The sequence below is a fragment of the Pleurodeles waltl genome, chromosome 11 (assembly GCF_031143425.1).
Source record: "Pleurodeles waltl isolate 20211129_DDA chromosome 11, aPleWal1.hap1.20221129, whole genome shotgun sequence".
NCBI classification, from domain to species: Eukaryota; Metazoa; Chordata; class Amphibia; order Caudata; family Salamandridae; genus Pleurodeles; species Pleurodeles waltl.
Window position 1 is genome coordinate 543906507 of NC_090450.1, and position 26734 is coordinate 543933240.

Here is a 26734-nt window from a genome sequence, read left to right on the forward strand (position 1 = left end):
TTAAATATATAATTTGTATTAAAATATTACCATAATAAAAAAAAAACATTATAATATAATTAACTTCCCACCCTATTCCCCTACAAATCCAACAATCTGATACTACATTATAAATAAGGCTCCCAGTTTTCCATTTTTACTGATTTTTACAGATAAATACAGACAGAGAATGATGTGTTTTCTGTCTGTATATATTTTTAAAAGCAGAAAAATACAGAAAATTGTGCTTCTTGTGAGTTTCTCTCCATGCTGTCCTTCATTAATTCCAGGCCAACGGATGAGCAGATAGAAGGCATGAGAGTTAAAAACATTGTGCGATTTCCTTAAATACGGGCATTAGGTATTATATATTTGAGTATAATGCTAATATTTACATGTGGATGTAGTGTTTTGTTATATTTGACTGCTTAATTTACCGTAACTCAACAGGCATCAAAGTATGAGTGCTTGTTTCTCAGCTAAATAAGTTCAGAAATCTACCATTTTATGATTCTGTTTATTCTCAAAACACAACATAAATATGGCTAAATACCAATAAGATAGCCAAAAAATAAAGATGGGCAGGCAGATATGCAAAGAAATAAATACTGTAAACCAGGAGCCCTAATTATAAATTACTAAGTACATTAAAAAAAAAAATTGCACTTTCAATATAACAAGCTATAGTGAAAGCAATGATAACTATTATACTAATAATACCTACAATTAATACACTAACTAATATATGTTAAATTATTTAAAAATTATGCTTATTACAATTATGTCAAAGTAAACTATATTAAATACAACAATATTCTTAATATTAAATACATAAAAAACTATGGGACTCATTACACGTTTGACGGACCGACCGTCGGACTGCCAAATACATGGGGGTGAGGCTGCTGTCATACTGGCTGCCTCACCCTCATTATATTACGATGTTTCCACCAGGGTGACTGGTGGAAACATCATATTACAATGCCAGGCCGAAATAATGCCACAGCATTGGCCTCGGCTCCCTTAACCCCTTCGCTGCCAGGCCTTTTCCCCCTCCTGTGCCGAGCCTTTTTTTGGCTATTTGGAGCAGTTCGCGCTTAGGCCCTCATAACTTTTTGTTCACATAAGCTACCCACGCCAAATTTGTGTCCTTTTTTTCCAACATCCTAGGGATTCTAGAGGTACCCAGAATTTGTGGGTTCCCCAGAAGGAGGCCAAGAAATTAGCCAAAAAACAGTGAAAATTTAGTTTTTTTAAACAAAATGGGAAAAATGGGCTGCAGAAGAAGGCTTGTGGTTTTTTCCCTGAAAAGGGCATTGTAGCCGGGGGATCCCGGCTACGAGCGGGATGAATGACGTATCGGCCGAGGCCGATACGTCATTTCCGCGTCTTCCCGTTGCCGGGGAGACGCGGTCCGAGAGCGGCAGGCACGACGGCGTTGCCCGGGAAACGACGTCCGTTTCCCGGGCTGGAGTGCCTGAAGAGGGGGACGCGCTGGAAAGGAGAGAAGGAGGCGGAGTGGAGAGGACCACGGAACGAGAGAGAAGCAGACGAGGAGCTGGAGGAGAGCAGGAGCAGAAACCCAGGAGAGAAGCAGACGAGGAGCAGGAGGAGAGGAGGAGAGAAGAAGAGCCCCAGAGCCTGGCACAAGGAGACCAGCAGGAGGAACGCTACCAAGCCAGCCACGACCCTGGAGGGTCGTGGCTAAACAAGGTACGGTCCATTTGGACTAAAAGAAGGGAAATTGAAGGGAAAGGGACTGGGGAGGGGTCATAAAGGAGGGATGGAAAGGGAGGTAGAGGGAAGGGCACTATAACTAGTTCACCAGTGTCACTTGTTCCTCCACTCTAAAAACAATAGTTGTGTCTACACTACTTCCCTAAAACACTCCTCACCAGCACCAACCCCCTCCTTCCGTGTGTACCGCCTCCCAGTCCAGGGATAGGAAAAGGGAAGACGTCCCAAGTAAAAATCCATACTTACCTTAGCGTTTTCCCTTCTGTTTCCGACATCCATCCGGACTTCGACGAGCGAGCGAGGCAGACGGGTCACCTGTAAAACAAGAAAGCCAGAGCATATAACCACGAACCTGGGAAAAGATACGGAAGAAGAACAAACTAACTAAAAAAAAGACTATAACATTTGTGGTTTGGTGGCACATACCTTACTTCCCGCATAACTTAACAAAAATAAACCACTTATCACTAACTAAACAACGTCTCAGTGGTCTTTATACTGTTCGACCTGCGACAGTGGTGGCAGCAGTGGGATCAAAACCTGTGTGGCCTCCACGCAGTAATCGAACAGTATAACAATGAGTGACCAACCCTCGTTGGAGGATATGATAAAGCAATTGGCCGAGGGCCAACGTCATCTCCAGCTGGTGTGGGAGGCTCACCAGCGAGAAGCCAAAGAAGACAGGGAAGCGTTGCAGTCAGCTTTGAAAAGTCAGGCAACCATTCTTGCGAACAATCAACTGGTCCATGAGACGGCTATGAAAAAATTGACTGAGACTATTGCTAGTAGTAAAGTACACCCCAATGTCCCAAGTTCCGTGTTACAGAAATATCAAGACGGAGAAGACCCCGAAGCCTTTTTTACTAATTTTGAGAGAGTGGCGTCATCCGCTCAATGGCCTGAGGATAGATGGGGTCAGTACGTCGCCCCCTTACTTACAGGGCTATTACAAGCAGCATATCAATCAGCAAACCCAGGGGGAACCACGCCATACCAAGAGATAAAAACTAGCATCTTAGAACGCGTGGGACATGACACGGAATACTATAGGGTAAAATTTAGAAAAATCAAGTGGGGGCCGAATAAAGATCCCCGAACCTTTTATTATCGGGTAAAGGATTTGGCCATAAAATGGCTGGGTGCTTCCGGAAATAGTAGGGAGGAAGTGATCCAAACAATTGTCCTTGAACAATATCTAGAGTCCTTACCTACCACTACTAAGCACTGGATCCGTCAGCATCCAAAAGTGACTACTGAGATGGCCATTGATCTAGCGTGTGCTTATCATCGCTCCACGGATGTAAGAAATATGTCCCCCCGACCCAGCCTGAAACCAGGACCTTCCACTCCTAAAAATATGCCACGGACCTTTTCAGAGGAACCAGTACCGCACCGATTTCCTAACCCTCCACCGGTAGCAGGACCCCAATGTTACAACTGTGGGGAATGGGGCCACATTGCCCGAATGTGCCCCAGAAAACAGGATAGTAGTGAGCCAATGGAAATCGAAGTTACGAGGCGACGGGTACTGTGTACCGGGAAGGGTAACCAGAAGTTTAAACAGCTTCTGAAAGTCAATGGAAAGACCATATGGGCCCTTATTGACTCAGGGTGTAGTCAGTCAGTGATGAGAAAAGACGTAATTCCCATTGTTGATAAAGGAACCGAACAATGGGTGAATATATGTTGCATACACGGAGATAAGGAACAATACCCTTTATATGACGTCACCGTAGAATGGGAAAAACACCGAGATGTCTTACCAATGGGTCTAATGTCCAATTGATTGAAGAGTGTATCATTGGAACTGATTATGAACATTTCCAAGAAATTCTAGATTATGTTCGACAACCCAAACTGACACAGGATTGGTGGAGAGACGCTCCTTTTTCTGATAGCAGTATAGAAGCCCCACAATCAGGAGGAAGTTATCCCGTAGAGAGAAACGAATAGAAAAATTGAATTACTTGGGAAAAGAGAAATCAGGATCAAACACCGGCATTATTGCGGAAACCCATGAAGTCCCTGTCAGTTTTCCCCAACAGCAAAGAATAGATCCTTCTCTCACCCATGCCTGGAAGTCGGCCAGAGAAGAAGAAACCGAAGAGGTGGGTCCCTACTTCCTCATTAAGAAAAACCTCTTATATCGGATAACCACCACGGGTACAGGAGAACATAAACAACAATTAGTGGTACCCGATCATTATAGAAATCAGGTCCTAACGATGGCCCATTGTCAACCCGGGGGAGGTCATTATGGGAGGGAAAAAAACGAAGAATATCTTCTTAGACGGTTCTATTGGCCGGGAGTGTTTGCTCACATACGTAAATATTGTTCCCAGTGTCCCAGATGCCAACTTACTGAACCCGGTAGACCTAAGAAAGCACCGTTAATGCCCCTACCCATAATAGACGTCCCCTTCAGTAGGATAGGAATGGACCTGATTGGACCTGTAGTACCATCCACAAAGGGGTACACTTATATCCTAGTCATGGTTGACTATGCCACCCGATACCCCGAGGCCGTTCCTTTAAAAAGTATGACAACTAAGACAGTGGCCCAGGCAATGATAAATCTTTTTTCCCGAGTTGGGTTCCCACATGAAATACTTACCGACCAGGGGACTCCTTTTATGTCCACTCTTATGAAGCAAGTAAGTAAAACCTTGGGTATCTCTCAAATCCGTACTTCGGTATATCATCCACAGACGGATGGACTAGTGGAACGATATAACCGAACAATAAAAACTTTACTGAAAAAATTAATGGAAGAGTCAGGGAGAGACTGGGATCAAAAACTACCCTTAGTATTATACGCCATCCGAACACATGAACAGTCCTCTACAGGCCATAGCCCTTTTGAGCTGGTGTTCAGAAGACAGCCGAGATCTCTTCTTGACATGGCCATCGAAACATGGGAGGAAGAGGCAGAAGAAGGGGGAAGGCCCCTTCTAGAATATGCTCACAATTTGAGGTCACAGTTACAAGGTCTATGGGACTCAGTCAAAGTAAATATGGAACAAGCTCAAACCATTCAAAAACAATATTATGACCGAGGGAGCAAGTTACGGGTGTTACAACCAGGAGATCAGGTTTTGATAATGCGTCCAACCTCAGAACAAAAACTAATCGCAAAATGGCAGGGCCCCTATAAGATAGTAAGAGCAGTGACTCCGGTTACCTACCTGGTTGAATTATCGCACACTCCCCCAAAATCGCAGATTTATCACATAAATCTCCTTAAAAAATGGGAAGAACCAGTCCCTTCGAACACTGCCAGCGTACTGGCGGGATTCCTATGTCCCAATACTAAGTCAAGTATTGAGTTCTGCCCCACTGAAAACGGTAAAGGGGAAGATCTACCCACAGTAAATGAAACCTTAACAAAGGCAGAAAAAGAGCAGGTATACCGCTTACTAGAACACTTCCGAGATTTTTTTTCAGCATTACCAGGCAAAACCACCTTGATAACCCATAAAATAAGAACCATACCAGGGAAAATTGTGCGGTTACGGCCGTATCGTATACCTGAGGCGAGAAAGCAGATTATAGAGGCTGAAATACAGAAAATGTTAGACCAAGGGGTGATTGAACCGTCCACTAGTCCCTGGTGCTCCCCGGTTGTTTTGGTACCAAAACCCGATGGCACCGTTAGATTTTGTATTGATTTTAGGAAACTTAACGAAAACTCCATGTTTGACACATACCCTATACCCAGAGTTGATGACGTTTTAGAGAAGTTAGGAAAAGCCAAATATATGACTACCTTAGATTTGACAAAAGGGTATTGGCAGATTCCCTTAGCCACGGAAGATAAAGAGAAAACAGCATTTGCCACCCAGTCTGGTCTTTATCAGTTTACGGTGCTTCCCTTTGGTCTCCATGGAGCACCCGCTACATTCCAGAGGTTAATGGATAAACTCTTAAATCCCTTCCAGTCTTTTGCAGCAGCCTACCTAGACGATGTAGTGATTTTTAGTGAAACCTGGAATGATCATCTAAACCATTTATACCAGATTTTCCACACATTTTTCACCGCTGGATTAACGGCTAATCCTAAAAAGTGCATCATAGGAACACCCGACATATAATACTTGGGCTACAAAATTAGTCAAGGGAATTTAAAACCTCAAACAAAAAAAGTAGAGGCCATACTTAATGCACCTAAGCCGACAACAAAGAAAGAGTTACGATCCTTCCTAGGGTTAGTAGGCTACTATAGAAGATTCATACCTGAGTATTCTACACTAGCCGCCCCTCTCACGGACCTTCTGTCTAAGTCACATCCTACTAGGCTAGCGCCCTTTTCGGATCAACAGAACACCAGTTTTGACCAACTAAAATCCTTCCTAACCAAAGATCCAATTCTCCGATGCCCGGATTTTTCAAAACCTTTCCATCTCTATACTGATGCCTCAGATGTGGGTTTAGGGGGAGTATTGGCTCAACCCGATGGGGACGGTAGGGATCATCCGATAGTATACGTCAGTAGGAAATTGTTTCCCAGGGAACAACACTATCCGACCATTGAAAAAGAATGTCTGGCCATCAAATGGGCCGTGGATACCTTACAATATTACCTTCTAGGACGTCCCTTCATACTGTTTACAGATCATGCTCCCCTCACGTGGTTATCTGCCCATAAGGATACCAATTCCCGGATTTTGAGATGGTTCCTTGAACTGCAACCATTTTCCTTTCAGGTCTGTCACATCCCAGGTCACCAACAGGCCCCAGCTGACTATTTATCTCGTTTCCCAGACACCGCTACGGTCCTCGAGCAGGACCTTTCATGGGGAGAGGTATGTAGCCGGGGGATCCCGGCTACGAGCGGGATGAATGACGTATCGGCCGATACGTCATTTCCGTGTCTTCCCGTTGCCGGGGAGACGCGGTCCGAGAGCGGCAGGCACGACGGCGTTGCCCGGGAAACGACGTCCGTTTCCCGGGCTGGAGTGCCTGAAGAGGGGGACGCGCTGGAAAGGAGAGAAGGAGGCGGAGTGGAGAGGACCACGGAACGAGAGAGAAGCAGACGAGGAGCTGGAGGAGAGCAGGAGCAGAAACCCAGGAGAGAAGCAGACGAGGAGCAGGAGGAGAGGAGGAGAGAAGAAGAGCCCCAGAGCCTGGCACAAGGAAACCAGCAGGAGGAACGCTACCAAGCCAGCCACGACCCTGGAGGGTCGTGGCTAAACAAGGTATGGTCCATTTGGACTAAAAGAAGGGAAATTGAAGGGAAAGGGACTGGGGAGGGGTCATAAAGGAGGGTTGGAAAGGGAGGTAGAGGGAAGGGCACTATAACTAGTTCACCAGTGTCACTTGTTCCTCCACTCTAAAAACAATAGTTGTGTCTACACTACTTCCCTAAAACACTCCTCACCAGCACCAACCCCCTCCTTCCCTGTGTACCGCCTCCCAGTCCAGGGATAGGAAAAGGGAAGACGTCCCAAGTAAAAATCCATACTTACCTTAGCGTTTTCCCTTCTGTTTCCGACATCCATCCGGACTTCGACGAGCGAGCGAGGCAGACGGGTCACCTGTAAAACAAGAAAGCCAGAGCATATAACCACGAACCTGGGAAAAGATACGGAAGAAGAACAAACTAACTAAAAAAAAGACTATAACATTTGTGGTTTGGTGGCACATACCTTACTTCCCGCATAACTTAACAAAAATAAACCACTTATCACTAACTAAACAACGTCTCAGTGGTCTTTATACTGTTCGACCTGCGACAGGCATCAACAAAGGGTTTGCGGTGATAAAATCACCAGCTTCCCAGCTTTCAGGAACAGGCAGACTTGAATCAGAAAACCCAAGTTTTCAAGACAATTTTGGCATTTTACGGGGACATACCCCATTTTTACGATTTTTTGTGCTTTCAGCCTCCTTCCAGTCAGTGACAGAAATGGGCATGAAACCAACGCTGGATCCCAGAAAACGCAACATTTTTGAAAAGTAGACAAAAATCTGAATTCAGCAAGGGGTAATTTGTGTAGATCCTACAAGGGTTTCCTACAGAAAATAACAACTGAAAAAGAAAAATATTGAAATTGAGGTGAAAAAAACATAAATTTTTCTCTACGTTTTACTCTGTATCTTTTTCCAGCAATGTCAGATTTTCGAAAGCAATATACCGTTCCGTCTGCTGGACTCTTCTGGTTGCGGGGATATATAGGGCTTATAGGTTCATCAAGAACTCTAGGTACCAAGAGCCAATAAATGACCTGCACCCTGCAGAGGGTTTTCAATCTATGCCGGGTATACAGCAATTCATTTGCTGAAATATAAAGAGTAAAAAATAGCTATCAAGAAAACCTTTGTATTTCCAAAAAGGGCACAAGATAAGGTGTTGAGAAGCAGTGGTTATTTGCACATCTCTGAATTCTGGGGTGCCCATACTAGCATGTGAATTACAGGGCATTTCTCAAATAGATGTTTTTTTTACACACTGTCTTCCATTTGGAAGGAAAAAATGTAGAGAAAGACAAGGGGCAATAACACTTGTTTTGCTATTCTATGTTCCCCCAAGTCTCCCGATAAAAATGATACCTCACTTGTGTGGGTAGGCCTAGCGCCCGCGACAGGATATGCCCCAAAACACAACGTGGACACATCACAGAAAACAGAGCTGTTTTTAGCAAAGTGCCTACCTGTAGATTTTGTCCTCTAGCTCAGCCGCCACCTAGGGAAACCTACCAAACCTGTGCATTTCTGAAAACTAGAGACCTAGGGAAATCCAAGATGGGGTGACTTGTGTGGCTCGGACCAGGTTCTGTTACCCAGAATCCTTTGCAAACCTCAAAATTTGGCTAAAAAAACACATGTTCCTCATATTTCTGTGGCAGAAAGTTCTGGAATCTGAGAGAAGCCACAAATTTCCTTCCACCCAGCGTTCCCCCACGTCTCCCGATAAAAATGATACCTCACTTGTGTGGGTAGGCCTAGCGCCCGCGACAGAAAACGCCCCAAAGCGCAACGTGGACACATCCAAATTTGTGAAGGAAAACAGAGGTGTGTTTTGCAAAGTGCCTACCTGTAGATTTTGGCCTGTAGCTCAGCCGCCACCTAGGGAAACCTACCAAACCTGTGCATTTCTGAAAACTAGAGACCTAGGGGAATCCAAGATGGGGTGACTTGTGTGGCTCGGACCAGGTTCTGTTACCCAGAATCCTTTGCAAATCTCAAAATTTGGCTTAAAAAACACATGTTCCTCACATTTCTGTGGCAGAAAGTTCTGGAATCTGAGAGGAGCCACAAATTTCCTTCCACCCAGCGTTCCCCCACGTCTCCCGATAAAAATGATACCTCACTTGTGTGGGTAGGCCTAGCGCCCGCGACAGAAAACGCCCCAAAGCGCAACGTGGACACATCCAAATTTGTGAAGGAAAACAGAGGTGTTTTTTGCAAAGTGCCTACCTGTAGATTTTGGCTTGTAGCTCAGCCGCCACCTAGGGAAACCTACCAAACCTGTGCATTTCTGAAAACTAGAGACCTAGGGGAATCCAAGATGGGGTGACTTGTGTGGCTCGGACCAGGTTCTGTTACCCAGAATCCTTTGCAAACCTCAAAATTTGGCTAAAAAAACACATATTCCTAACATTTCTGTGGCAGAAAGTTCTGGAATCTGAGAGGAGCCACAAATTTCCTTCCACCCAGCGTTCCCCCATGTCTCCCGATACAAAATGATACCTCACTTGTGTGGGTAGGCCTAGCGCCCGCAACAGGAAATGCCCCAAAGCGCAACGTGGACACATCCAAATTTGTGAAGGAAAACAGAGGTGTTTTTTGCAAAGTGCCTACCTGTAGATTTTGGCCTGTAGCTCAGCCGCCACCTAGGGAAACCTACCAAACCTGTGCATTTCTGAAAACTAGAGACCTTGGGGAATCCAAGATGGGGTGACTTGTGTGGCTCGGACCAGGTTCTGTTACCCAGAATCCTTTGCAAATCTCAAAATTTGGCTAAAAAAACACATGTTCCTCACATTTCTGTGGCAGAAAGTTCTGGAATCTGAGTGGAGCCACAAATTTCCTTCCACCCAGCGTTCCCCCACGTCTCCCGATAAAAATGATACCTCACTTGTGTGGGTAGGCCTAGCGCCCGCGACAGAAAACGCCCCAAAGCGCAAAGTGGACGCATCCAAATTTGTGAAGGAAAACAGAGGTGTTTTTTGCAAAGTGCCTACCTGTAGATTTTGGCTTGTAGCTCAGCCGCCACCTAGGGAAACCTACCAAACCTGTGCATTTCTGAAAACTAGAGACCTAGGGGAATCCAAGATGGGGTGACTTGTGTGGCTCGGACCAGGTTCTGTTACCCAGAATCCTTTGCAAACCTCAAAATTTGGCTACAAAAACACATGTTCCTCACATTTCTGTGGCAGAAAGTTCTGGAATCTGAGAGGAGCCACGAATTTCCTTCCACCCAGCGTTCCCCCACGTCTCCCGATAAAAATGATACCTCACTTGTGTGGGTAGGCCTAGCGCCCACGACAGGAAACGCCCCAAAGCGCAACGTGGACACATCCAAATTTGTGAAGGAAAACAGAGGTGTTTTTTCCACAGTGCCTATCTGTAGATTTTGGCCTGTAGCTCAGCCGCCACCTAGGGAAACCTACCAAACCTGTGCATTTCTGAAAACTAGAGACCTAGGGGAATCCAAGATGGGGTGACTTGTGTGGCTCAGACCAGGTTCTGTTACCCAGACTCCTTTGCAAACCTCAAAATTTGGCTACAAAAACACATGTTCCTCACATTTCTGTGGCAGAAAGTTCTGGAATCTGAGAGGAGCCACGAATTTCCTTCCACCCAGCGTTCCCCCACGTCTCCCGATAAAAATGATACCTCACTTGTGTGCGTAGGCCTAGCGCCCGTGACAGGAAGCGCCCCAAATCGCAACGTAGACACAGCCACATTTTTGAAGGAAAACAGAGGTGTTTTTTGCAAAGTGCCTACCTGTAGATTTTGGCCTGTAGCTCAGCCGCCACCTAGGGAAACCTACCAAACCTGTGCATTTCTGAAAACTAGAGACCTAGGGGAATCCAAGATGGGGTGACTTGTGTGGCTCGGACCAGGTTCTGTTACCCAGAATCCTTTGCAAACCTCCAAATTTGTCTAAAAAAACACATGTTCCTAACATTTCTGTGGCAGAAAGTTCTGGAATCTGAGAGGAGCCACAAATTCGCTTCCACCCAGCGTTCCCCCACGTCTCCCGATAAAAATGATACCTCACTTGTGTGGGTAAGCCTAGCGCCCGCGACAGGAAACGCCCCAAAGCGCAACGTGGACACATCCAAATTTGGGAAGGAAAACAGAGGTGTTTTTTGCAAAGTGCCTACCTGTAGGTTTTGGCCTGTAGCTCAGCCGGCACCTAGGGAAACCTACCAAACCTGTGCATTTTTGAAACCTAGAGACCTAGGGGAATCCAAGATGGGGTGACTTGTGTGGCTCGGACCAGGTTCTGTTACCCAGAATCCTTTGCAAACCTCAAATTCTGTCTAAAAAAACACATTTTCCACACATTTCGGTGACAGAAAGTTCTGGAATCTGAGTGGAGCCACAAATTTCCTTCCACCCAGCGTTCCCCCAAGTCTCCCGATAAAAATGATACCTCACTTGTGTGGGTGGGCCAGGTGCCTGCAACAGAATAAGGCCCAAAACTTGTAGAGATAGAGGGAAGTTTATAAGGACATATTCTTTTATACATCTTTAGACTGACTCTGCTTTGGGGACCCACATAAGTGAGGTGTCATTTTACTTGGGAGACTGAGGGGAACACTGGGGAGTAGGAATTTTGTGCTGGAGTGGTGATCTTACGAAGAAAAGTAAGGAAAATATGCTTTTTTAAGCACATTTTGAGGTTTACAGAGGAGTCTGGGTAAGAAAATGTTGGGGGATCCACGCAAGCCACACCTCCCTGGACTCCTTGGGGTGTCTAGTTTTAAAAAATGTCTGGGTTTGGTAGGGTTCCCTAGATGAAGGCCGCACACAGGACCAAAAACATAGGTGCCCTCTCCCCCCAAACACAGGTAGTTTTGTAATATATCGGTTTGATGTGCCCACATAAGAGCTTTCACAAAAATGAAATGCACGGTTAGTAACTGAAAGGCAAAAAACTGAACCAATGACTCACAGCTCGTGAGCTGTAAAGCCGCGACAAGGCACCAACCGCTTTACAGTCCATTCACACAACTTTCATACATGACACACACAAGGCCATTCACACCGCCAGCCACGGGCCCAGCACATTACAACACTCACATCGACAGACAGCGCCACTCAAGGGCCCATCACTTACATACGCCCACATGCCTGATACAACAATCACACCAGCTGATGGGAGTGTGTGGACTGGTGTTTGGCTGGCAGTGTGTTGCAGTAGCCAACAGCAAGTCAATATGTACACTCTCAGCCAAGCCCCACTCCACACACAATGGCATCATTTTTTTTCTTTAACAGAGGAACCCCTAACTAAGTAGAAAGAATTACAAAACTACAAACACAAAAGCTCTAACTAAGAACATGACAGAAATGCTAACCATGAAACTAAACACATGAAAATACAAAACAGACATGAGTTTACACTCATGGTTGTTCCCAGAAATTCTTCTGGGTGTGGTAATTCTTAAAACAAGCACCGACACACAGCCCAGGCTTTGAAGGACAATCTGGGCAGTACATTCGAGTCTCCCTCCGGATACCTCTTCGAAAACACACTCTACATTTCTTAGCTGGAAAGTCTTTTTTGGGTGTGGGAGGAATGTGCTCAGCAAAGTGGCGATCTTTCAATCTAGCCACATCCTCCACCACTGCTTCTCTAGGAACTCTGGCCTGTTCCACCACAATAAGACTCTCTATCACTGATTCCTGAAATTTCACAAATGTCATCTTTGACTCTGGAGACCTATCCCTAAACACAATAAAAGCATTGAAGGTTGCTAAGTGGAAGAGGTGAAGTGCTAACTTCTTATACCAAACGTAAGACTTACGAATAGCAGTATAATGTTCCAACCTCTGGTCAACTCTATCTACACCTCCCATGTGCTTATTATAATCTAAAATGTACACAGGTTTGCGCACTTCAGCAACCTGGCCCCAAACAGTCACAGGGGAAGTACTCTCATCATGGATGGTACTTAGCATGTAGACATCCCTCTTGTCTGAAAATTTCAAAGCTAGCAGCTCCTCGTTCCGCAAGGCACAGCAATGTCCTCTCTCAAGTTTTTTACAGACAAGCTCCCTTGGATAGCCTTTCCGGTTAGAACGGATTGTGCCACAAGCAACTGTGTCCACTCTAAACAATTCCTTGAACAATTGCACACCAGTGTAGAAGTTATCTACATACAAATGGTGACCTTTGTTGAACAGTCGTCTACCAAGATCCCACACAATTTTCTCAGTAACTCCAAAAGTGGGAGGACAACCAGGGGGGTCAATATTGGAATCCCTACCAGTGTACACACGGAAACTATACACATATCCTGTCCTACTTTCAGACAGCATATACAATTTAATTCCATATCGTGCCCTTTTGCTAGAAATGTACTGCCTAAAAACCAAACGACCCTTGAAGAGGACCAAAGACTCGTCCACACTTAACTCTTTGCCTGGAACATAGACCTCCGAAAACCGATCTACAAAATGATCAAGTACAGGCCTAATCTTAAAAAGACGGTCAGAATCTGGGTGATCTCGTGGCAAGGCTAATGCATTGTCAACAAAATGCAGCATCCTAAGAAGAAGCAAATACCGATTACAACTCATGGTCGCTGGAAATATAGCTGTTGTCATCAAGGGACTAGTAGACCAATACGAAGCCAGTGACGGCTTCCTTATCAACCCCATCAAAAAAGTCAAACCCAAAAACTTTTTTAACTCCTCCAAATTTGTGGGAATCCACTGTGTGGCCTAAGTCTAGCAGCGTTGTCCCTCAAATGCTGCTCCGCATACAAATTAGTCTGCTCAACAATCTCTTCCAAAAACATATCATCCATGAATAACTCAAAGAAATTGATAGGCATAAAGTTCTCTGTATTGGCGTTACACCCTGGGAGACCAGTAAAGGCAGGCAACTCTGGCTGCTCCATGTTTGGGGCAACCCAGACATCAGGTCTTATAACGGGAAACCTTTCAGCCCCAGGTTGCTGCACTATTGGCACATCAATGTCCTCCTCTAAAACAGGCCCTTCATCTGCACTGAGTGTGGCTTCATCATCAGAAGATTCCCCTCCAACAGAAACATCACTGCCAGAATCTCTGACTTCCTCCTCTGCCTCAGATGCAGAGTCCGTCTCATAGTCATGATCAGACTGTGACTCAAAAAGCATACCAACCACCTGCTGAGCGGTCATCCTGCGGCTAGCCATGATCTCTCCTGCTAAAATTAACTGGACAAATTCACCACCAACAACCAGCACTGTGTAAGACAAGTAACAAAGTGTAGCTTTGTTAGTAAGAGTTATAAACTCAAAAACTATACCGCTCACTTGCCTGAAAAAGCTTGATTCACCAGCAACTACACAGCAATCACCAATGATATCCCACTAAAAATAAATAAAGAAAGGCAAATTAGAAATAAGACAAAACAAATATCATTGTGCACAAACCTAAGGACAATTTCACACACAATCCTGCATTTAGTACACCCCCTACAAACATGTCATTCATGCATTGCAACAATACTCCTTTGGAGTAAATTGTTTTTACTTACCTAAAACATGCAACTGTGCAAACTGCAGGTCAACCACTGCCAAAACCGCAAGGAGCCACAGCAAATAAAGCAAACGCTTTGAACTAGAACAAAAAGGAGGAAAACATTTTTTATCACAAATGCAAAGACTTCTTCAGTTGACAAACACCCCACCATCAAACATTTAGAAATTGGTGCCTAAGTGGATTCTGCCATAGGGGCAGATGGGCCTACTAAAAGAATAGGCCTGTCTGCCCCAAGGAAGCCAGAAAATACCTTTAGTAGTGTGTCCCCATGGAGAGCGACCCTTGCCAAAGGGGACAGCCCTCAAACAAACAAAAAAACAAAAAAACACACACAACACTATCCCTGGTGCCTAAGTGGCTTCTGCCCCCCTTGGGGGCAGGTGAGCCTAAGAAAATAGGCCCATCTGCCCCCAGGGGGTGTAGAAATGGCCAACAGGTCAATGCCCCCCTTGGGGGGGCGCCCCGTGACCAAGGGGACGCCCCGCCACAAAAATAAACAAATAAAAAAAAATCCCTGGCGTTCTAGTGGTTTCTGCCCCCCTAGGGGGCAGACCAGCCTAAAAATAATAGGCTGATCTGTCTCGAAGGGGTGCAGAAATGGCCTGGGTACATGTGCCCCCAAAGTGGGGGGCGACCCTTGCCTGAGGCCCCCCCCATCCACTAACACACACACACACACTATCCCTGGTGTCTAAGTGGCTTCTGCCCCCCTTGGGGGCAGGTGGGCCTTACAAAATAGGCCCATCTGCCCCCAGGGGGAGTAAAATGGCCAACAGGTCAATGCTCCCCTTGGGGGGGCGCCCCGTGACCAAGGGGAAGCCCCCCCACAAAAATAAACAAATAAAAAAAAACCCTGGCGTTCTAGTGGTTTCTGCCCACCTTGGGGGCAGACCAGCCTAAAAATAATAGGCTGATCTGTCTCCAAGGGGTGCAGAAATGGCCTGGGTACATGTGCCCCCAAAGTGGGGGGCGACCCTTGCCCAAGGCCCCCCCCCCATCCACTAACACACACACACACACACACTATCCCTGGTGTCTAAGTGGCTTCTGCCCCCCTTGGGGGCAGGTGGGCCTAACAAAATAGGCCCATCTGCCCCCAGGGGGTGTAGAAATGGGCAACAGGTCAATGCCCCCCTTGGGGGGGCGCCCCGTGACCAAGGGGACGCCCCCCCCACAAAAATAAACAAATAAAAAAAAATCCCTGGCGTTCTAGTGGTTTCTGCCCCCCTTGGGGGCAGACCAGCCTAAAAATAATAGGCTGATCTGTCTCCAAGGGGTGCAGAAATGGCCTGGGTACATGTGCCCCCAAAGTGGGGGGCGACCCTTGCCCAAGGCCCCCCCCATCCACTAACACACACACACACACTATCCCTGGTGTCTAAGTGGCTTCTGCCCCCCTTGGGGGCAGGTGGGCCTAACATAATAGGCCCATCTGCCCCCAGGGGGTGTAGAAATGGCCAACAGGTCAATGCCCCCCTTGGGGGGGCGCCCCGTGACCAAGGGGACGCCCCCCCACAAAAATAAACAAATAAAAAAAAACCCTGGCGTTCTAGTGGTTTCTGCCCACCTTGGGGGCAGACCAGCCTAAAAATAATAGGCTGATCTGTCTCCAAGGGGTGCAGAAATGGCCTGGGTACATGTGCCCCCAAAGTGGGGGGCGACCCTTGCCCAAGGCCCCCCCCCCATCCACTAACACACACACACACACACACTATCCCTGGTGTCTAAGTGGCTTCTGCCCCCCTTGGGGGCAGGTGGGCCTTACAAAATAGGCCCATCTGCCCCCAGGGGGTGTAGAAATGGCCAACAGGTCAATGCCCCCCTTGGGGGGGCGCCCCGTGACCAAGGGGACGCCCCCCACAAAAATAAACAAATAAAAAAAATCCCTGGCGTTCTAGTGGTTTCTGCCCCCCTTGGGGGCAGACCAGCCTAAAAATAATAGGCTGATCTGTCTCCAAGGGGTGCAGAAATGGCCTGGGTACATGTGCCCCCAAAGTGGGGGGCAACCCTTGCCCAAGGCCCCCCCATCCACTAACACACACACACACACACACTATCCCTGGTGTCTAAGTGGCTTCTGCCCCCCTTGGGGGCAGGCGGGCCTAACAAAATAGGCCCATCTGCCCCCAGGGGGTGTAGAAATGGCCAACAGGTCAATGCCCCCCTTGGGGGGGGGCGCCCTGTGACCAAGGGGACGCCCCCCCCCCACAAAAATAAACAAATAAAAAAAAATCCCTGGCGTTCTACTGGTTTCTGCCCCCCTTGGGGGCAGACCAGCCTAAAAATATTAGGCTGATCTGTCTCCAAGGGGTGCAGAAATGGCCTGGGTACATGTGCCCCCAAAGTGGGGGGCGACCCTTGCCCAAGGCCCCCCCCATCCACTAACACACACACACACACTATCCCTGGTGTCTAAGTGGCTTCTGCCCCCCTTGGGGGCAGGTGGGCCTAACATAATAGGCCCATCTGCCCCCAGGGGGTGTAGAAATGGCCAACAGGTCAATGCCCCCCTTGGGGGGGCGCCCCGTGACCAAGGGGACGCCCCCCCACAAAAATAAACAAATAAAAAACAAACCCTGGCGTTCTAGTGGTTTCTGCCCACCTTGGGGGCAGACCAGCCTAAAAATAATAGGCTGATCTGTCTCCAAGGGGTGCAGAAATGGCCTGGGTACATGTGCCCCCAAAGTGGGGGGCGATCCTTGCCCAAGGCCCCCCCCCATCCACTAACACACACACACAAACACACACACACACTATCCCTGGTGTCTAAGTGGCTTCCGCCCCCCTTGGGGGCAGGTGGGCCTTACAAAATAGGCCCATCTGCCCCCAGGGGGTGTAGAAATGGCCAACAGGTCAATGCCCCCCTTGGGGGGGCGCCCCGTGACCAAGGGGATGCCCCCCCACAAAAATAAACAAATAAAAAAAATCCCTGGCGTTCTAGTGGTTTCTGCCCCCCTTGGGGGCAGACCAGCCTAAAAATAATAAGCTGATCTGTCTCCAAGGGGTGCAGAAATGGCCTGGGTACATGTGGCCCCAAAGTGGGGGGCGACCCTTGCCCAAGGCCCCCCCATCCACTAACACACACACACACTATCCCTGGTGTCTAAGTGGCGTCTGCCCCCCTTGGGGGCAGGTGGGCCTAACAAAATAGGCCCATCTGCCTCCAGGGGGTGTAGAAATGGCCAACAGGTCAATGCCCCACTTGGGGGTGGCGCCCCGTGACCAAGGGGACGCCCCCCCCACAAAAATAAACAAATAAAAAAAATCCCTGGTGTTCTAGTGGTTTCTGCCCCCCTTGGGGCAGATCAGCCTAAAAATAATAGGCTGATCTGCCCTCAAGGGGGGCAGAAATGGCCCTAAAAGACATGCCCCCCAAAGGGGAGCGACCCTTGCCCAAGGGGGCGCCCCCCCCATCCTCTACACACACAATCCCTGGTGCCTAAGTGGCTTCTGCCCCCCTTGGGGGCAGATGGACCTAAAAAAAATAGGCCGATTTGCCCCCAAGGGGGGCAGAAAAGGCCAACAGTTCTCTGCCCCCTTGGGGGGGGCGCCCCTTGCCCAAGGGGGCACCCCCCCCACATAAATACACATAAAAATAAAAAACCCTGGTGATCTAGTGTTTTCTGCCCCCCTTGGGGGCAGATCCGGCTAAAAAGTAGCCAATCTGCCCTCAAGGGGGGCAGAAATGGCCCTAAAAGACATGCCCCCCAGAGGGGAGCGACCCTTGCCCAAGGGGGCGCCCCCCTATCCACTACACACACAATCCCTGGTGCCTAAGTGGCTTCTGCCCCCCTTGGGGGCAGATGGACCTAAAAAAAATAGGCCGATCTGCCCCCAAGGGGGGCAGAAAAGGCCAACAGTTCTCTGCCCCCTTGGGAGGGGGCGCCCCTTGCCCAAGGGGGCACCCCCCCACACATAAATGCACATAACAATACGAATCCCTGGTGATCTAGTGTTTTCTGCCCCCCTTGGGGGCAGATCTGGCTAAAAAGTAGCCAGATCTGCCCCCAAGGGGGGCAGAAATGGCCTAAGTAATTGCCCCCTAAAGGGGAGCGACACTTGCCCAAGGGGCCGCTCCCCGCAAGCCAGAAACAGAAAGTACAACAAAAAAAAAAAAATCCCTGGTGTCTAGTGGGCATTCCTGCTGCCCGATCGCAATGCGATCGGGCAGCAGGAATGCTCAAAGAGACACCGGGGAAAAGGAAAAGCCTTTCCTTTTCCCCGGTGCCTCTTTAGCCCCAACCCCCCCACCCACCGGGAAGAGGAACTCACCTCTTCACTCGTCGCCGCACAGGAAGCAAATGGCTTCCTGTGCGGCGAGAATCCCATAATGAAGTCAGCGCGCGATTGCGCGCTGACGTCATTATGGGGGGGTCGGGGGGTCGGGGTCGGGGGTGGAAGGGGAAGGGCTTCCCCTTCCATCCCTGACTTTGGGGGGTGGGGGGGAAGCACACAGAGGGAGCGAGAGCGCTCCCTCTGGGCTGTGTGCCGAGGACGTAGTGGTTACGTCCTCGGCACAGCAGCACTGTGCCGCGGGACGTAACCACTACGTCCGCGGCACAGAAGGGGTTAAGGGAACTGAGGCCAATACCGTCACACAACAGCACTCTCGGAATGCTCACTGTCTGCATAAAATATTAGGAATTATTTTTGATCATTTTTCTTTATAAATACAAATCAATAAGGTTTCCTCTACTTGTTTCAATTATCTACTTCTATTATTTAAAGTACTGCCCCTTCTTCAACTTGAAACATCAAACATCTGTAGTCAGGCAGTGATTTTGTCCCATCTGAAATACTGTAATTCTCTAGGCCTCCCCAACACCTTATTGAATAGGCTCTAGTTTATTTAGACTAGAGTCACAAGATTGCTCATAGAGATTCCCCTAAGCCATTCCATCTCTGGACACCTTAGCACACTACTTAGCTCCTGGTGCGGAACCAGGCTGTTCAAGGCTATATGCACCTGTCACAGAACCTTTGCAGAGAAAGGATCAGGTCACCTGGAAGCATATAATTCCTTATCATCATTCTTGCACTTTTTTATTACTGTGCCTTGATTAAAAAAGGTCTAACCAGAAGGAAAGTATTTTTAATACCGTTCTTGTAATACCATTTTTTTAATGATGTAATGATCTTCTATCACACAAAAGAGGAGAGGCTTATTTGTCCTCCAGGAAAAAAAAATCAAGCTGTGATTATTCAATTACCATTGTTGATATCCTTTTTCAATCTGTAAAAGCACAACAATACCCTGCTGGGGTATTAGTTTAATTAAACAAATATTGAAATCATTCACTCATTCATTATTTTGCACCACTCAAGTGTTACTAGTATCTGATTCTCTGGCCCACACCACCCTATGGGAGCACACCTTAACAACTCACCTTGACTACTCTCTGGAATTGGGGATGATAATATTCTAGATCATAGACTGTAGGACTGGGAACAACTGGTCTGTTAGATCAATGGGTAATAGGACAAAATATTGAATTTAAAATATTGAGATACAGAAATATTGGGTTTTAAATATCGTGATCCGCAAATATTGTGACGCAGGAATATTTTTGACAAGAATATCCGTTTTAGAGGTAAGTAATATCAATGTTAAAAATATCCATGTTGTTAATAGTGTTTACAAAAATATCTATGTTGTTAATATTGATGTTAAAGATATCTATGTTGTTGATATCATTTTCAAAAATATCATTGTCAATAATATTATTTTTTAATTATTTTCATATGCTTTAGTATATTATTTTCATATGCTTTAGTATATGTTTTAATTGTTTACGTTATAAATAGTTTGCAACAATGTTATTGTTAGTGTTTTTTATATAGTTTGTAAATTTATAGTTGTTTTTGGATTTAATTTCATTGTTTATTGTAATTTTTAGTGTCACAGTAGGTTATGGGGTTTGCAGGAGTATAGGGTGGGAAGTAATTTAATTATAGTTAATTAATAATTACTTTTAAATTATTATTAATTATTTATTTGATAATTCATTTTTAAAATTCTCTAATGTTTTTATTGTTTAGTTAAATTTTAGGTGCAGGTTGTGGGTTTTATAGGGGTATAGGTTGTAAAGTAATTTAATTATAATTATTTAATAATTAATTTTTAATTATTAATAATTATCTAATTGAAAATTAATTATGTAAATTCTCTAATTAATGTATTTTTTCAGTTAAGTTTTAGGTGTATGTTGTGGGTTTTGTAGGGGTATAGGGTGAGGAGTTATAATTAATTACAAATTTTTTTTTTAATTTAATTAGTTATTTAATTGATAATTAATCATGAAAATTCTCTAATTAATTATTCTTTAAGTTATGTTTTCGGGGGTTGTGGGGATCAAAGTGGTACCGGATGGGAAGTAAATTAATTATAATTAATTAATAATTAATTGAAATTATTATTAGTTATTCAATTGATAATTGTGTTAATTGTGAAATTATTATATTTTTAGATGATATATTAGGTATGTGATGTGCTTTTAGGGTTACAGGGTTGGAAGTTAATTAATAAATAATTTATTGGTAATTAATGATTACTTCAATCAATCAATCAATCAATCATAGTATTTATAAAGCGCGCTATGTACCCGTCAGGGTTTCGAGGCGCTGGGGGGGGGGGGGGGGGGAGCGCTGCTGGTTTAGCGGTCGAAGAGCCAGGTCTTGAGGAGCCTTCTGAATGCGAGGAGGTCCTGGGTCTGGCGAAGAGATGTGGGGAGAGAGTTCCAGGTCTTGGCGGCGAGGAAGGAGAAGGATCTGCCGCCGGATGTCTTGCGCTGGATTCGGGGTACGATGGCGAGGGCGAGGTTGGCGGATCGGAGTTGACGTGTTGGAGTGTAGAAGTTGAGTCTGGTGTTGAGGTAGGAGGGTCCGGTGTTGTGAAGTGCCTTGTGAGCGTGGGTCAGGAGTTTGAAGGTGATCCTCTTGTCTACCGGGAGCCAGTGGAGTTCCTTTAGGTGAGGGGAGATGTGACTTCGGCGGGGTATGTTGAGGATCAGTCGGGCGGAGGCATTTTGGATACGTTGGAGGCGTTTGATGTCTTTGGTTGGGATGCCTGTGTAGAGTGCGTTGCCGTAGTCAAGTCTGCTGCTGACGAGGGCCTGGGTCACCGTCTTTCTGGTTTCTGTTGGAATCCACTTGAAGATTCTGCAGAGCATTCGAAGGGTGTTGAAACAGGAGGAGGAGACGGCGCTGACCTGTTTGGACATGGTGAGGGCGGAGTCCAGGATGAAGCCGAGGTTTCTTGCGTGGCTGGCAGGGGTGGGTGGGGGTCCGAGGACGGAGGGCCACCATGAGTCGTTCCAGGCCGAGGGAGTGCGTCCGAGGATGAGGACTTCCGTCTTGTCGGAGTTGAGTTTCAGGCGACTGTTGTTCATCCAATCGGCGATGGATTTTAGTCCCTCGTGGAGGTTTGTTTTGGCGGTGAGCGGGTCTTTGGTCAGGGAGAGGACGAGCTGGGTATCGTCGGCGTAGGAGATGATGCTGAGATGATGTTGGCGGGCCAGTTGAGCGAGGGGGCCCATGTAGACGTTGAACAACGTGGGGCTGAGGGAGGATCCTTGGGGGATTACTTTATAATTTGTTTTTGTATTGATAATTATGTTAGGTTATATTTTAGGTGTGTGTTACTTAGTTTGCACAGTGATAGGGGGAAGTTATTTAAGTAATCATACATTTTAAAAAAAGGTTTTAAATTTTTAAAAATATATATTTTTATTTATTTCATAAGTTGATTGTGCTGTATTTTATTTTTATTACAATTTAATTGTTGGTTGTTATGTTTGTAGGAATATAGTGTGACATTTTAATTATATTAATTATATTTGTGTTAATTGATAATTTTACAATTTGTAATAGTTATGTTTTTGATATTTTTGTTAAAATTAAGAGATTTAGGGGCTGATTACAACTTCAGGTACCGTCTTTGGCAGTCCGACCACCCAATTATGATGTGTGCAGCTGGACCGCCCCAAGACCACCACCACTGCCGCCATTTGAGCTACCGCGGTGCCGGCTGTATGGATAGTGGCGGTCAATGGTGGCAGTGTCGGCATTGGCACCGCTGTGTGTATTATGATTGGCCTTTCCGCCAACCTTTTCATTGTGGGGACACCTCTGTGAAAAGGTCAGCGGAAAGGCAGGTAAAGGACCAAAAATGGGCCTCAGGGCGAATAGGCCCAGGGCGATTGTGGCAGGGGCCCATGTTGTTCCCCCATACCTGCAATCTCGGTGAGCACACTGTTTTGCCATGCACAAAATGGTGTATGGAAACAGCGCACCCAAATTGCTGGAGGTGCAGCAGTGTAGCCAGCACTGACTTCAGTCTCTCTCGAACCTGCCACCACCTTAACTGCGACACTCCCAGCCACGTTTGAATGTGGTAATGCGGCGTCAGTCTGCCACTGGCTTGGCAGCGTTCCCCCGACCACCTATGCGGCGAACTGGCGGCTGCCAAAGATGTAATCAGACCCTTCATTTTTAGAACTAGAATTTTATATTTTGGGGTATTTAATAGAGTTGTTAAAATATGTTGTTTGTTTGAAGTGAAGTATTCTCTTTGTACTCTACCAGTGAATAGGTTGGGAATAGTAAATTCTACCTCTTCTGAGACTAATGCTTTCCTTACTGTTGCACTGAGTGGAGTAGGAATAGTACAATGTACCCCTCATGAGTCCAATTCTTTCCCTACTGTTGCACACACTGGAGTTTAAATTTTACCCCTCCTGAGTCCAATGGTTTCCTTACTGTTACACTTGCTGGAGTGAGAATAGTAAATTTAATATTTCCTCAGTACAACAATTTCCCTACTGTTGCACAGACTGGAGTGGGAATAGCAGATTTTACTCATCCTGAGCCCAATGCTTCCTCTACTGTTGCATACACTGGAGCAGGAATAGTAAATTTTATATTTCCGGTGTCCAATGATTTTTCTACTGTTGCAAAGATTGGAGTGGGAATAGTAATTTTTACTTCTTCTGAATCCAGTGCTTTCCCTACTGTTGTACAAATTGGTGTGGGAGTAGTGCATTTATGATTGCTATAGTTTAGTTTTGTTACTATTGTTTAAATATGTATTACTATAATGTGTTTTTGTATTTAATTTTATATTATTCTATGTATAGATGTATGTAATCTTTAACATATTTTTAGTTATATGTATTTTTATCTATTTAATTTTTATGTACAATTAAATTAAAGATATTGCAACTTTATTTGCAGTTTATTTGTTATATTTGTTTATGTTTATGTAAATATATATATATTTGTTATATTAATAAATTAAAAATAGAAAATTATGATATACGTTAAATTAATATGTGTTAACATTAACTTATAGATATATATGTGTGTCTGTTTGTTTAAATATATATTTATATATTTTTAGATATTACTTAAATCTATTTATTTATATTATATTAATGTTATATGTTAAATTATTTAAGATTTACTGTTATTAACTACATATATTTTTTAAACAATATTATTTCGATATTAATGTTAAATGACATGTTTTTGTACCTGTCATTATATGTATAGCAAAAACTGTATTTTTCTGGTCAATATTGTTGACACAATATTTATGTATCACAATATTTGTGGTTTCGATATTGTGTCATAGTACCGGATCAATGTAGTGTCAGAGGAGCACTGGGGCTGTATCAACCGGAAGGTTAATAGAACAGGGTGCAGAAGCCTTTTTAGCGTTACACAAGAATTAGAAAAACGTCTAAAATCACATTAAAGTTGCTGTTCTCAATAAATTTGCAAAACTGGTCAACGGTACCAGAATAAGTTTAAGATCAAGGTTGTTTTTTGGCCAACAATGTGGGAAGAACTTGAACGGTGAAGTCACAGGAAAGGAACTTTATTTGTGAGAATTCTCAGTGAATTATTACGGAAAGTTTAGTGCATAAATGAATCAACATCTAGATTCTAAACTAACTGGCATTGGCTACTATAAGGATTGTGACAAGGAGGAATCAGCCCGGGCATTACAGCCTAAATCTCAGTCTTTCAGTTACACCGCTATTAAATTCACTTTTATTTGACAAATGTAGGCCTTACCTGCTTTTGTGGTGTATTCATTAGGAGGTAGGTAACATCAGCTGCAACTAGGCAGTGCCATATGCCAAAGCTGCCGCCAAATGTGTTGCAGAACATGGCATGGTTTTTACTTTGATCAAAGTGCTCCTTCTATCGGAGAGGGGCCCGGAATGACCTCTGTGACCCAGGCACCACAAAGGTTTCTGACAAGTCTTGCTCATAATCACTATATTGATGTCAAGACTCACCCTCTGCCTGTGAAACAGACCTGTCACAGGCAGCATTGGCAAACACCCTGCACATTATTGCCTGAAAAGACGAGCCTTATTCCTGTCAGATGGATCCCCGAGCCTTTTCGTACATTATAGCTGGTAAGAACACCTGCCCAATCCTATTTATAGCAGTGAATCCCATGTTTTTGTTACCATTAGGGACTAACTTCCCCTTTCCTTGGTGCACATCAGATGGCACAAAACCTGCACTGCTCCTCAGAGTACTTAAATAATGCACACTTTTTATGCATGGCAAAGATAAATGCCATCCTTTAAATTAGTAGAAGGTATGGATCATGGAAGAAAATTCCTGTTTATGTATGGTCACCCCCAAGTTTTTTGACTGATGCTGCTGGTTTTTTACTTTGAGAGTGAACTAAGGCCTGCTAACCAGACCTCAATGCCAGTTTCCTGACCCTAAAAGTGTATGTCAAATTGGCTATTCCCATTTGGAAATAGCTAACTTACCTGTAAGTCTCTAGTAAATGGTACCCTGGTGTCCAGGGCATGTACGTTAGAGGGGTACTCCAGGGCTTGCAGCACTGACTGTGCCACCCTGGAGGTCCCTTAAGTATAACAAGTCCCCCAGACCGCCACTACAGAGTGGTAGAGCAATCCTCCACTGCTAGCCTGACTTTGCCATTGAATGAAATGGTAAAGTCACCACTTCCCCTGTGCTGTTCTGTAAGTCACCCCTCTGGTAGGCCAACTGTGTCCTGAAAGGCAGGGTACGAAATATGACACGGGAAGGATATGTACTTTATATGCCCTAACAGTAAAACACAAAAAACAACTTTTTTTTGCTGTGGAAAGACTTGGGGCCTTATTATGAGCTTGGCGTCGGACCGCAAGACCGCCATGTTGGCGGTCCTAAAAAGACCGCCTTGTTGGTGGTCACTCAGACCACCACATTACAAGTCAAACAGGCAGGACCACCAACCTAAAAAGGCAGACCGGCAGTGGTGCGGACGCCCGGAAATAGGCGGTCCAGCCTCCAGCCCCGAAAGCAGAGCGACCAACCACTGACCGTATTACAAGGCCAAAGTTGCAGTGGTGGGCACCCATGGGTGGTCTGAACCATGGCTGTTCGTGGTCATCAAAGTAATACACAATGGCACATTGAATGGATTTAAAAACAACACAGCTGACACACATTGCCACAAAGGACACACCTGCAAAGGACACTATAAAACACACCCCATCAAACACACCACAATCCTTTGCATTTACACTGCAACACACAGAAGCCAGAGCCAAAAATCAACACAGCAGCACAGATACAAGGCACCACTTTTTGTCACCATCTCTTTTCACACCTGGCACACACTTTTGTCCAGTCACACCCTTTTGCACTTCCCCTCTTTAGTAAGTCACTGTCACATTTCTTTTCAAATTCTACCATCTCACGTTCTAAAAATCCATGTTTTTCTGAGGATGGATTGAGAGTCATGGTGGATGAAAACAATAGAGTAGAGCCACAATTGTTTGGAGCACATTAGAAAGAGGTGGAATGACCTCAGGGGCAAGGACTGTCGCCCTGGTCTCTAGGCACCAGCTACAGGCCACGAAGGCTGGTGGTGGCCCTCCCAGTGCCCCATTACATCTCCTTCCATGGGAGGAGAAGGTCTTGGCCATCCTGCATCCTGAGGGCTTGACAGGAATACCTGGGGGGAGTGGGGTCTGGTAAGTCACAACACAAAAAATGTCAAAAATGCTATGTCATGCATGCCCATAGCTCACCTTTTGCCACTTTTACTGTACCTCCACTCACCAGCCCAGTGTTCACCTGTTCAAAGACCCCTGTATGGCAAATCTCAATTGAAGTGTACTCATCTGGTGGGGGGGACCATTTGTATAGAGTGTGTTGTACAGGGAGTTACATGACTACAGCTTCCAGCAGTCACTGTTACTGTCACCCAAACCACCAGACCAGTGTTTCCTTCACCAAATATCCTTGTTTGTTTACTCCCAATTGAAGGACA

General features: G+C 45.6%; 1 long non-coding RNA gene across 1 annotated transcript in view; it reads left to right on the plus strand.

Moving 5' to 3' along the window:
* The window catches only part of LOC138265870 (uncharacterized), a 233069-nt gene that overhangs the window by 204405 nt on the left and 1930 nt on the right, over positions 1-26734 (plus strand). The window lies entirely within an intron of this gene.